The 11,800-nt window shown below is 38.6% G+C and overlaps 1 long non-coding RNA gene across 1 annotated transcript; it reads right to left on the reverse strand.

Moving 5' to 3' along the window:
• Positions 1–3,685: 3,685 nt before the first annotated feature.
• LOC134220248 (uncharacterized) lies at positions 3,686–8,044 on the reverse strand. The gene is made up of 5 exons (XR_009981817.1): positions 7,755–8,044; positions 5,696–7,685; positions 5,531–5,633; positions 5,285–5,456; positions 3,686–3,788 (listed from the first exon to the last, which is right to left on the reverse strand). It is a non-coding gene; the product is annotated as an uncharacterized LOC134220248 (long non-coding RNA).
• Positions 8,045–11,800: the final 3,756 nt, after the last annotated feature.

An 11,800-nucleotide genomic window follows, 5' to 3' on the forward strand; every position in this document is an offset into this window, starting at 1 on the left:
AACCGAATGCAACAAGTGCTGGAAACAACACAGAAAACAATAAAAAAACACCGTCATTCGACAAGCGGGCCCACATGTCGAATACGACATGAGCGCCGCCGTGGCCTATCGTCAATCTACTGATTTTTTATTCAACCACTAAAATCAGTAAACGATGGAAACTGTATTGATTGTCATATCTGTTTGTCTGTGCCGAGAAGATCGAGCTGACTTGGAGGATGCTTTGTTGTTTGACATTTCGTGTCGGTAACCATCCTCATTAGGGATCCTATATTAAGAGATGTGCGAATACTTTTCCAGACGAATTAGCAACGCTGTTACTTTCGTAGACAAACGCTGCCAGTGCTTGCCGCGGCACAAAATGTTGGAGCTCGAACATGACTTTGCCTATGATGGCACCAGTCGATTTTGTTATCTAACATCCAACAATGCATTATCACTAAAATAAAAGTGCAATACAAATGAACATAATACCATTAATAAACTAGACTACTTTTACTTGCCATTGTAAAATCAAATTGTTTATTCGACAAAACTTTTCGTACAATCTTTTTCATTACAATCGCAATACCTCTCAATCCGCAACGATAACAATGTTCATTTGGCTCAGATTCTGTCTCAATGCTCGATTGGCTCAAGATGGCCGCTTTCGCATATCTCTGCATGAATAAATAGGATCCCTAATCCTCATCGCAGCCAACTTCACTCTGCTGATGCGATGCTTTTTACACGGAACCATACACGCTCGTCCGGCTGAACTCAATTTTGAGTCGCTTTAACTCAAAATAATAACTTCTTCAGAGACGTCAAACGCTGAGTAACTGAGAATTATTATTTTGAGTTAGTTTGACTCATTCTGCATAAATCGAAGCAGAACTAAAAAATGAGTTCACAGTGAAAATTTCAAGAAGTCCAACGGTCGATGATAGAAACTTCATGTAAGTTTTAACGAGTTTTAACAAGTTTTAATAACCTAAAGTTTCAACCAAATTGAATATTTTGTTTTGTTTCGTTGCAGAACTAAAACCATGATGCAACAATCCAACTATTCAGACAAGGTATTCTTGTTTCCATATGAATCTATTTACTTATCAAGTATTTTGAAAATTGTAGTTTCGGGACTTTGGTGACGGCCCTTTTAAACTACGTCAGATATCAGCATCAGTGATCGCTATTACGACATCCAGATGCTTTTTAATGCAGATATGAAGGTTCAAAGGAGGTTTGGGTGGAGGTACACGGTTAGAACCCTAACTAACAACATTTCAGCAGCCCGCGGCAGCTATTTTATTTTAGGAACGTTTTAATTATTATTTTATTATATGTAGTAATCAGAATATGTATTTGTTGTATGTATATATGATGTAATTCAATCTATATTTGATAATAAATGTATGTGCTCTGTTTTCGAATTAATTCCTTTTTGACTGAAGAGCAATATTGTTTTTCTCGATTTGACAAACTCAAAATCCTATATATCCGATTTTGTGAATTTGAGTTGAAGCAACCCAAAATTAAATATCCTCCTCCGTTACTCAAAATTGAGTTCGATGGCCTTAACTCAATTTTGTCTTGAGCCAGTTTTTACGATTTTGAGTTAAACTGACCCAAAATTGAGTTCAGCCGGACAAGCGTGTAAATCTACACAAATTTGAGTTGTTTTTACCCTTTTCATCCACCTCAATAGACCAATGCAAACTCTAACTTAACCTCACTTATTTTGACAGTTCACAGAGCTTGTTTACAAGGTGTTAGAAGAAAAATCGACGAAGGGAAAATTAAAATTCATATTTTTAGTTTAAAATTGCTGTGATCCGAATATTTTAGTGTTATTCTTTGCATTCAGCATGAAATCAATCGCAATGGACATCTACATGCGAATAAAATGACGAAACAATTTTATCGGAAGCTGCGCCGGAGGCTAAGTCCCGGAGAAAAAGCTCTGTGAACTGTCAACCTACGTCATCATGCACTGGTCTATTAGGCTTTCAGCGATCGTGTACGTACACGCACGTTTCACTCACACTTTTACTCGGTTTGTTTGCAACCACGAGCAGCTGTCACGGCAAAATCAAATGGGATTGTTTGCAACCACGAACCCGCGTTTGTGTTGGTGAGAAATGTCGGCGAGACCCTAATGGTTGTAGGCGAGCCGGTGACAAGCGTGGTGTCATCATCATCAATGGACATAGACCGCTGTCATTATTGAAACGCAGTATGAAAAAAAAATATAGCCCGGGACATCCTGGCTACGATCCGGCGATGGGCTAAACAATAGGATGTCAATAGCCTGGTTGTAGGCCAATATGAGTAAGGATGCGGCCAGAGTAGACGCGAAGTGCGATGCTAAGCGAAGCGTCCATACGATTTAAAACTCGATTTAAAAGCTCCTTATTTTTTTATTGTTATTCCCTTGCGTACAATTTTCGCGCGGCCTCTACACTGTTAGATGACTTTACCCATTAATGGGTACTATGTTATTGTTGATATTATTCCCACCGTGAAAAATTCACCCATTTTCTTTAAAAAGCGCCACTACTCATTAAAATGGGTAGTGGCACTTTTTCAAGAAAATGGGTGAATTTTTCACGGTGGGAATAATATCAACAATAACATAGTACCCATTAATGGGTAAAGTCATCTAACCGTGTATAGACGCGTCTACTCTGGCAGGCACCTGTGAACATCGCGCTGGATACACGCCCGTTTCAAATCAAATGCCTGATTTTCTGAAAATTGCACGCGGCGAACCCCGAGGCGAACCCTTCATAAAAGGTACCGCCGCGCTTTCTGCACCCCGTTTACTTGATTCTTCTGGATGAATAGCATTGCGGTGTATCGTTTGGCGCGGCTGTACCTTTCGACAGTCATTCGCCGCGTGAAGTTTTGTGCAAGAACCCATTTGGGAACATTACAAACGCTCCAGAAAATCTGACAATAATGACACACTGGTGGTTCAAGTACCATGGTACAAAAATCTTGAAATGAGTGTCATATCTATTATTGTCTTCATCAAAGATAGTCTTGGAATTATTTTCTTGTCACCTTGTACCATGGTACAAATACCACAGGTGTGTCTTTAGTATTATACAGGTTACAGGTTACACTCATACCCGCATGGAAAGAAATCTAACAGAGAACAGGAATCTACCTGGATAAGATGCAAACCATCTTAGTCAAGATTCATTTTCATCTTGAGCACGAATCAACTTCTTTTTAAGTCTTATCATTTGTGTGTGTACACTCACACTGCTGAGTCCCGCTCGGAAAGATGTTCTAGACTTCTACCATGATATCTCTGAGACAAAAAAATGAGTCTCCTAGATATTTGTCTTCGATGTCTAGAACCTGTCACACCTCAAATCCGCCTCAAATGCAACAACCGTTTAAACCGGTGTCTACCTCAAATTTTAGACGAGCAAACCGTTTGAACCGAAAGGGATTTGACATATCGGTTCTTTTAGATAAAGTAGAGATATCTCCTAGACATGAGTACCACAATTCTTCTAGACTTTTGCTAGATATGGTTTAGATATTGGTACCTAATGCTTCTTCTTCTTCTTTTGTTGCTTTTTATGCTTCCTTTTGTATAAAGTGAAAACATGGAATCATTTCAAATATTAATCAGTGAATGTTTATTTTTATTCATATTTATTCAACAATATATAATATTAATTTATTGGTTCCAGACATTTTTAAATCGTATATCGAGTTGTTCGTCAATCCCTAGTAGAAAAATATCAAACATCTGCATCCGGGAATATGATATATTCTGAAAAAAAAACTTCCTGAAAAGAAAAAAAAAACATTCAGCATCAGATTTTTTGTTAAATACCACAACAGTAAGAATTGTTCAGATAGCATCCTGCAAAATTCAGAGATTCCTGACGGAATGAATTTCGGAACAAATCCTAACCGTTATCTTTAAAAAAATATAATTCAAATGCAATTTCTTTTGGAATTCTACTGCAATTCGTTCTTAAGTTCCTGTCATTCAGTCAATATTCATTCCTAAGCCTCAAACGCAATTCAGCGGAACGGCGACGGAAATGTCAAAATTTAATAGAAATCTAATCTCGAATGAATACCAGATCTGATCTGGATTCCACAATTGGATTCTAGAATGAACCCTCAATGATATACTAAAAGAATCTCGACTGAATTTCAGTAGTAATCCCGACTAAGCTTGAATAGAACTCTTACTTTTCAAGTAACCTAAAGTTCCTTAAAAACTACGTTTTTCGTTAAATCAGCTTGACTGAGCTGATTGGGCGAAAAATGTACTCTTAAAGCAAGTTTTGATTACTTTGGTTATTTCCGAAAGAAATGCCGACCTGATTCTAAAAAAAAAAATTCGACAGAATTCAAAAGGAAATTATATCGGGTTTACTTCTAAAATTCAGGCGGCATTTCTTTTAAAAACCAGTTAAAACCCCATTTGAAATCTAAATACTGTTCTTAATTCCCGTTGGAGTCCATTCTTGAATTTTGTTGTCATATCTTGAGAAAATCAGTCAAATTTTCTTGTAGAATTATGTGCATTACTTCCAAAATATCGCTATAATTACTTCCGGTATCCACTAAAGATTTCTTCCAGAATACAGATTCCACTTCTAGAGTGCTTTAAGAATAGTTTGTATGTGCAAAAAAGAGTCTCTCTTTGCTTTCATTCTCTTCCGATTAGGTATTACAAAACTGTGCTGAAGTTTACTTCAAATTTTTTGGCTAATTATCTAAAGAAAATAGCTTTGTCTACCGTACTGTAGTAAAAATGTAGCAAGAAAATGCAAAACTAGTCTATCTATTAGCGAAAGAGAACCTTTTTTGTACATACGACCTATTCTCAAAGCACTCTAGACTTGTCTGAAATTTAATCACGATTTTTTCCGTAGTCCAATCATATTCAATATATAACATATAACATAACATATATTCATATTCATTCATGCCAGGATTTGCAGTTTAAACTATTTTTTTCTAGAATACATTTACGTTTCATTCATATATGATATCGGACCATTTTGGAAGCACCTTCCATTCCCGTCCCCAACGTTCATAACGGTTCATAACGTCATGGCGGGCATAGAAAGCTTTCAATTAATAACTGATTAAATGCTTATAGAATATACTGAGTTGAAAAGCAGACCAATTTCCAGTTGGAATGTAAAGCCATAGAAGAAGAAGAAGAATAAGTATAAAAGCTGTGAATGTTTAAGTTAACCAAAACGTAATGAATACCAAACGTGTAAAAAAAATATTGGGTGTACATATTTAATAGACTAACCTCAGTTCTCTTACTGCTGTTGATGCGTGGACCCTACGTGGAAAACGACCTTAACAAGTACGTTCCGAATAGGAGATCATTTTTATCACCGAGCAAATGTTGGTTGTGATTTCAGCACCTCTAGACACATTTTGAACACCTCGTCGTCGCTTGTGACCTTGATAAGGTCAAACTGCGGAGAATAAAAAAACAAGCTGTTGAAACTCACGATTTAATATCTTCCTAGAATGTGATATGGTCACTAACTTTCTCGTTTAGCTCTAAACACCACTTTCAGCATTCAACCCTTGATAGACTAGCTGGAAATTTGTTCCTCGAGTTACTGCTAAAAACTTCGGATTGGGCATGTCTGCAGGAGAAGTAGAGAAGCATAATGAAAAAGAATTACCGAAGCTAATTCACTGCACTTACCATTGATCACGCCATCTGCCTCGATATGCTCCATGATGATCTCGTGTGGTTGAGACCGTTTTTGACCTTCAGCAGAAAGCATGCCTGTTGATTACAGCCGAACCACTATTCAGCCCGTATGTTGGCTTCGGAATGCCTAGTTCTTCGGAAATGGTATTTTAGCTGAATGGCGAATGACACGTGCAGTTGGCTTTGGGTTTGTTCCGAGAAGTATCGATTGCCGAGCGGTATTGTTGAAGCAAAAACCATGCCAGACATGAATCAAGCGAGTCTAGAGTGTGAATGTCAAGGTTCAGCAGAGACTCCAACGGGAACGCTTGGAGTTTTAAGTGATTTCTTCCAGAACAGTTTGATTTCATTCCGGAAAACTGTCGGTTTAGGGCTGTCGATTAGTGAGATGCACGCGGGGGAGTCACCAGGCACCAGAAAAGACGAAATTGGATATAACGGCATCATCGTAACATCACCAGAAAGCAATGATCGGAAATGACTGCCAATTGCAGTGGCTCCTACGAATGGTTCGCAACGGTGCTAATTAGTTGATTATTTTATCCGGCGTAATGCTCTACAGCTACAAATCTGCAATGCAAATAGGTATTATATTCAATGAATAACTATTTTGAATTTATTATTGAATTTATGGAAATTACGACTGAATCTATATTACGAGAAATGCTCGGGTTCTAGTTAATGCGTTAATCTGTGTCTGAGTAAAGGTTTTTTGCCTGTTGAACCTACGTGCATTTTTATGGGTGTTCAATAATAGGTACTAATTTTAGCTGGCGATTTCTCGAACTATCCTTACGGTTTTGCGATGTAGGCGAGGATAATGCAATTCTCTCACCTCTGCAGTTAAAATCCTTACTGGATTTTTAGAAGAAATTCTGGATTCCAGAAGGATTTCAGGGTGGTATTTCTCTTGTAATTCAGCTGCAATTCCTGTTGGAATACAATTGTGATGCCTTGTAAAATCTAGTCGAAATTTTTCGAAAATTATGGAGGGTTTCTTTCAAAAATCAATGTACAAAGGTTACAACAATTAAGGACGATTTCTTTAGAGCGTCCTGGAAAGAGGCTTTCAAGAATATTACGAACAATCCTTTGGAAACCTTTAAGAGCGTTTCAAGAGAATGTACTTGGAAGATTTCTTCGGAAATCCTAGAAAGATTTCTACGAGAATTCTGCGGGGACTCGCTTCTGAGTCCTGAGAGGATTCCTTTAGAAATCATGCGGGAATTTCTTTGGGAATCCTGCAATAATTCCTGCGGGAATCCTGTGAGAATTCCTGCGGGAGTCCTGTGCTGAATCCTTCGGAAATCTTATGGGGACTTATTCGGGAACCTTGCGATGATTTCTCCGGGAATTTAGCAGGGATTCCATTTTGAATCTTTTGTGGAATCCTGCGGAAATTTTGCAGGTATTCTATCGGGAATATTTCGGGGATTCCTTCGGATATCCTATAGGGATTTATTTGGGAATTCCTTCTGAAATCCTGTGTTGAATGCTTCGGGAATCCTACGAAGATTTCTTTGGATATCCTGTGGGGATTACTTCGAGAATTCTTCAAAAAAATATTTCTGAAGGGAGTTCCTTCGGAAATCCTGCGGGAATCCTCTGGGGATAACTGCGGACATCTTGCGCTGCAACCTTCGGGGATTCTGCGGGACCTCTTTCTAAACCCTGCGATGATTCCTCCGAGAATTCTGCAAAAAATCCTTCGATGATTCCTTTGGCAGGGGGCGATTGATCTTCAAAATTAAAACTCCCAGATTTTTCCAGGATTTTCTTGATACTTTTGCAGAATGTTGGGCACTTTTCGTCCGAATACATGAAAACATTTCCAAAATACATCAAGCGAATTGACAAATGAATCGTTCGTCCAAAGAATAACGTCCTGAAATACAATATGGTACAAGCCTGTTTTGAACGTGTCCGCCACACAGGCGATATGCGGATCGTCATAAGCTTCTTTGATGTGCTCGTTGATATCCTGAAAAAATAATGTTTGTTTTCAGTCGTATATTGATAGTTGAGATATATAATTCATTGTATAATTTACCTGTGTCCATTTCACCAGTGGCGCAGCGAATATAACTTCAGCGCTCATAGGATTATTTATTTCTGACTCCGAATGTTTCACACCTTTTCGATGTAGCTTTGCATAAATCCGTAAAGCTCCTCTAACGTGCACTACAAAAGACAAGATATAAATAAAAACCCAGATCAATCCACCTAGCGTTGGTGGTGCCTTTCTCGCGCATTAAAAAAAAAAATAAGAAAAACACATAAGAGAGGTCAAAATAGCACTTTAGGTGGATAGATTTTACTTTTTCCATCAATTCATATGCATTTCCGTTCATTTGAATGCATTGCTGCAATTGTTCGGACTAGAGTTAAACCCTTTTTCAGCAAACCGTTTATTCAGGTGTAGCTCAAAACTGAAAATAGTTTAGTTTATTAATCCTAATTCATAAATAGTCCATATTACTTACATCAATGGTTTATGATCTACACTTGCTAGTCCTCACGTGTAATCTCTTCTTATGCCAACTTGCAGCCTGAATTCAGTATAGAATAACAAATTAGGTATTCAAAGTTTCACATATAGTTCTAAGTACTTACGAATCCAAATTTAACTTATTTAACTAAACAAATTTATTGGATTTTAGGCAAATATAATCTTTAATAAAGTAGATATGCAATTCACGTGTCTATTATTTTCGTAGAATAACAAATGACATTTCTAACTCATAATTCTCTCCGAAGGCTGCTGTCTAGATGACAGTCGAAGCGCTGCTTCACATTTCGTTGTCGTCGCTTCTAGCACCACTGGTTGCCAGCGGTGCTAACATAGCCCCACCCGTAACTCTAGTCAGTGATTACGCTTCTGGCTAGATTTACCGTCAAGTTCTAATACTGCGAGCTTATTTACCGGACGTCGAAGTTCTTTTCCGCTAGCTAAGCGGACAACAGCTCTACGTATCACTCCGTCTTGCCCAGGTATCACTTGCTGAACAACTCCACGTACCCATGTCTTCCTCTGGTTACCATCTACTATGAAGACCAAATCACCTTTAGCAATTGGCTTGCAGTCAGTGTGCCACTTCGTACGTTGATCGATAGAGGGAACGTACTCCTTAACCCACCGTTTCCATAAAACTTCCGCAAGTTGTTGTGATCGTTTATACTGATCCCTTAGAGCCCTAGCCGGATCAACAGCTTCCTCCAATTGAAAATGTTCTCCTGATGGCAGTCCACGCAAAAAATGGTTCGGAGTCAAAGCTTCTACATCAGAAGACTCTTGGGGAAGGTAAGTTAGTGGTCGACTATTTATCATCTCAGCTGCCTTGGCCAATACAGTTAGTAAGACTTCATCTGTTACTCGTCGTCCGTCGTCGAAAACTTTCATCGCTTCCTTAGCAGACCGCACCAGCCTTTCCCAGCATCCCCCCATATGGGGGGCTGATGGGGGATTAAAATTCCATCGCGTACGAGCTCCAGTGAACGCTTCTGCACATGCTATGTCAATCTGTAGCCCAAGCTTGCCATATTCCTTGCTTACGGCTTGAAAATTTGTCTTATTGTCGGAAAAAAATTCCAATGGCGTGCCTCGGATACTAGCAAATCTTTCTATAGCCATAATACACGATTGGCTCGTGAGGCTGTGGGCTACTTCCATATGTATAGCTCTGGTAGTCATGCATGTCATCAATGCCACCCATCGCTTCTCTGACCGCCTGCCTACCGCAACGTTGATGGGACCAAAATAGTCTATTCCTACAAAGCTAAATGGCCGCAGTCCCGGTGTGAGTCGCTGGTCTGGTAACGGAGCCATTCTAGGTTGCCTTGGTTGAGATTTTTTTACTTTGCACCAGCCGCAGTTTTTCTCCACCTGTTTAACTGCCGCTCTAAGGTGCTGAATATAAAACCGCTGCCGCACCTCGTTCACCACCGTTTCGCTATTAGCATGGCCAAAACGTTTATGGTAAAACTGCAACAGTTTCATGGTGATACCGTGCTCCCGGGGGAGCACAATCGGAAACTTCAGATCAAACGGCAGTCTATCGGCATAGGCGGCCCTTCCCTCCAACCGGACTAATTCATTCTGGTCCAACAAAAGGTTTTTTTTATGAAGTGGACTGCTTCGCTCTATAGGTACCCACTTTTCTGATGGCAAGTCACGATTTTTCATCAACGTTTTCAGCTCGTCACCAAATACGTCATGTTGAGCAATTTTCCACAATATACATTCAGCACGACGATGTTCCTCCTGAGTAAGTGGAACCACTTCAGCTGATATGGGATGCTTTACAATTTTTAAAAGTTTAGATGTTTCGGGAATTGGTACAGCTTCAATTGGTAGATCCATTTTCTTACGACGACAATCATATATATAATAGCCCTGTTTGTCTGTCCGGTGACTAGCCAACCAGACGCAGCACGCGGGGAAATTCTGACAAAAAATAAAATATTTCTCGGGTACTTATTCAAAAGGACGTATGTGATTTTGTAAACAAAGATTCAGACGTCGATTTGTCCGATCTGATTGCCCTCCCACGCAAACCATCACCATAGACAGATAGGGGGAGGCTTCGGCTACCTGTTGGTGGTGTTGATTTGCGTGGGAGTGCCATCAGATCGGACAAATCGACGTTTGAATCTTTGTTTACAAAAACACATACGTCCTTTTGAATAAGTACCCGAGATTTGACACTCCAATTCTTTTTTACTATCAGACGCAGAAAACAAAACCAGTCCCGATCAAGAATGCAAAACAAAATTATAACAAGGGGAGTTATTTATTTCAGAAAAATAATGTAACAAAATGTGTTATAAAATTGGCTGGTTAGTTGTTAAAATAACAAAAATTATATCAAAATTCACTCTAGCCGTAACATAATTATATCAGAGGTTGTTACCTTCATTTCAACATTATAACAACCGTTGATATGATTATGAGGTACAAAAATCTACTTTCATGGTAATTGCCTACATCACGTATAAAAATGTGGTACGCTACAACGCCGGATTTCTATCCATAATGTAGGCAATTAACTTTGTACTAGCTATTAACATCGAACATTGATTCAAGTTATACTGGAGGTGATTACCTTCGCTTTTTTCCAATATCAAAAAATGTAGGCAATTATTTTGTGTAAATATACATAACTAATGTTGTTATAATTGTGATATGAAATAAAACTGGCCGAAGACACATTTTTATCGAATTATCTAATTATAACACACGTTGTTTTAAATAACAACCATTGATAGAATTGAGTTATAATTTTGTTATGTATTCCTGATCGGGGTGACAACCTTAGACAACCAGACACAGCATTTGATGAAAAAAATCACAGACAACAGACGTTGAAAATTTTGTTTTGTTTTAATGCAGAAAAGAATCTAAACACTTGCCACGGGCGCTACTGCGTCCACAAATAAACTAGTTCGATATAAAACGGCATACACAGGCCACTGATCTTACCATTACGAGCCAGCGACTGAAGTACATGTGGTGGATAATCGAATCCGGAAGGATGTGTAACTCGGGTTCAAAAAGTTGTACCCAAGTACAGATTCAGATGTGGTATAGAGAACATCGTAATGTCAAAGGCATTATACCAGTTCACTTTCAAAACACGGAAAAAAATATAGTAAACACAATCAAACCTTACACGATGAGATGACTTAACCCATTAATGAGTACTGTATTTATGTTAATATTATTCCTACCGTGAAAGTCACTCTTTTGACGTAGAACTACGTCTGTCTTTTCTATATTGGCTTTCTCTACACGAATCGTATTTTATGGGATTTTTTTCACTAAAATTTTGGGATTTCAGCTGGTCATTCAGACATATTTTGGGACTTACGCAGATTTTACGTTGATTTAATTTGCGCGGCCCATATCCTCCGCGTTAAAACCGATTTCAGTGTGTTACATACAGTATTGATGTATGATAATATTTGCTATTGAACAATTGCTAATAGTTTAGCAGACGGTTTCGGTAAATTAGTCGATCTCGTAAGTGCATCGCAAGCTTCTTCTTCTATATCACTATATTCCAACTGGAAATTAGTAATCTATTAGCATTTCTGTGG

Source organism: Armigeres subalbatus, chromosome 3 (assembly GCF_024139115.2).
Source record: "Armigeres subalbatus isolate Guangzhou_Male chromosome 3, GZ_Asu_2, whole genome shotgun sequence".
In the NCBI taxonomy this organism is placed as follows: domain Eukaryota; kingdom Metazoa; phylum Arthropoda; class Insecta; order Diptera; family Culicidae; genus Armigeres; species Armigeres subalbatus.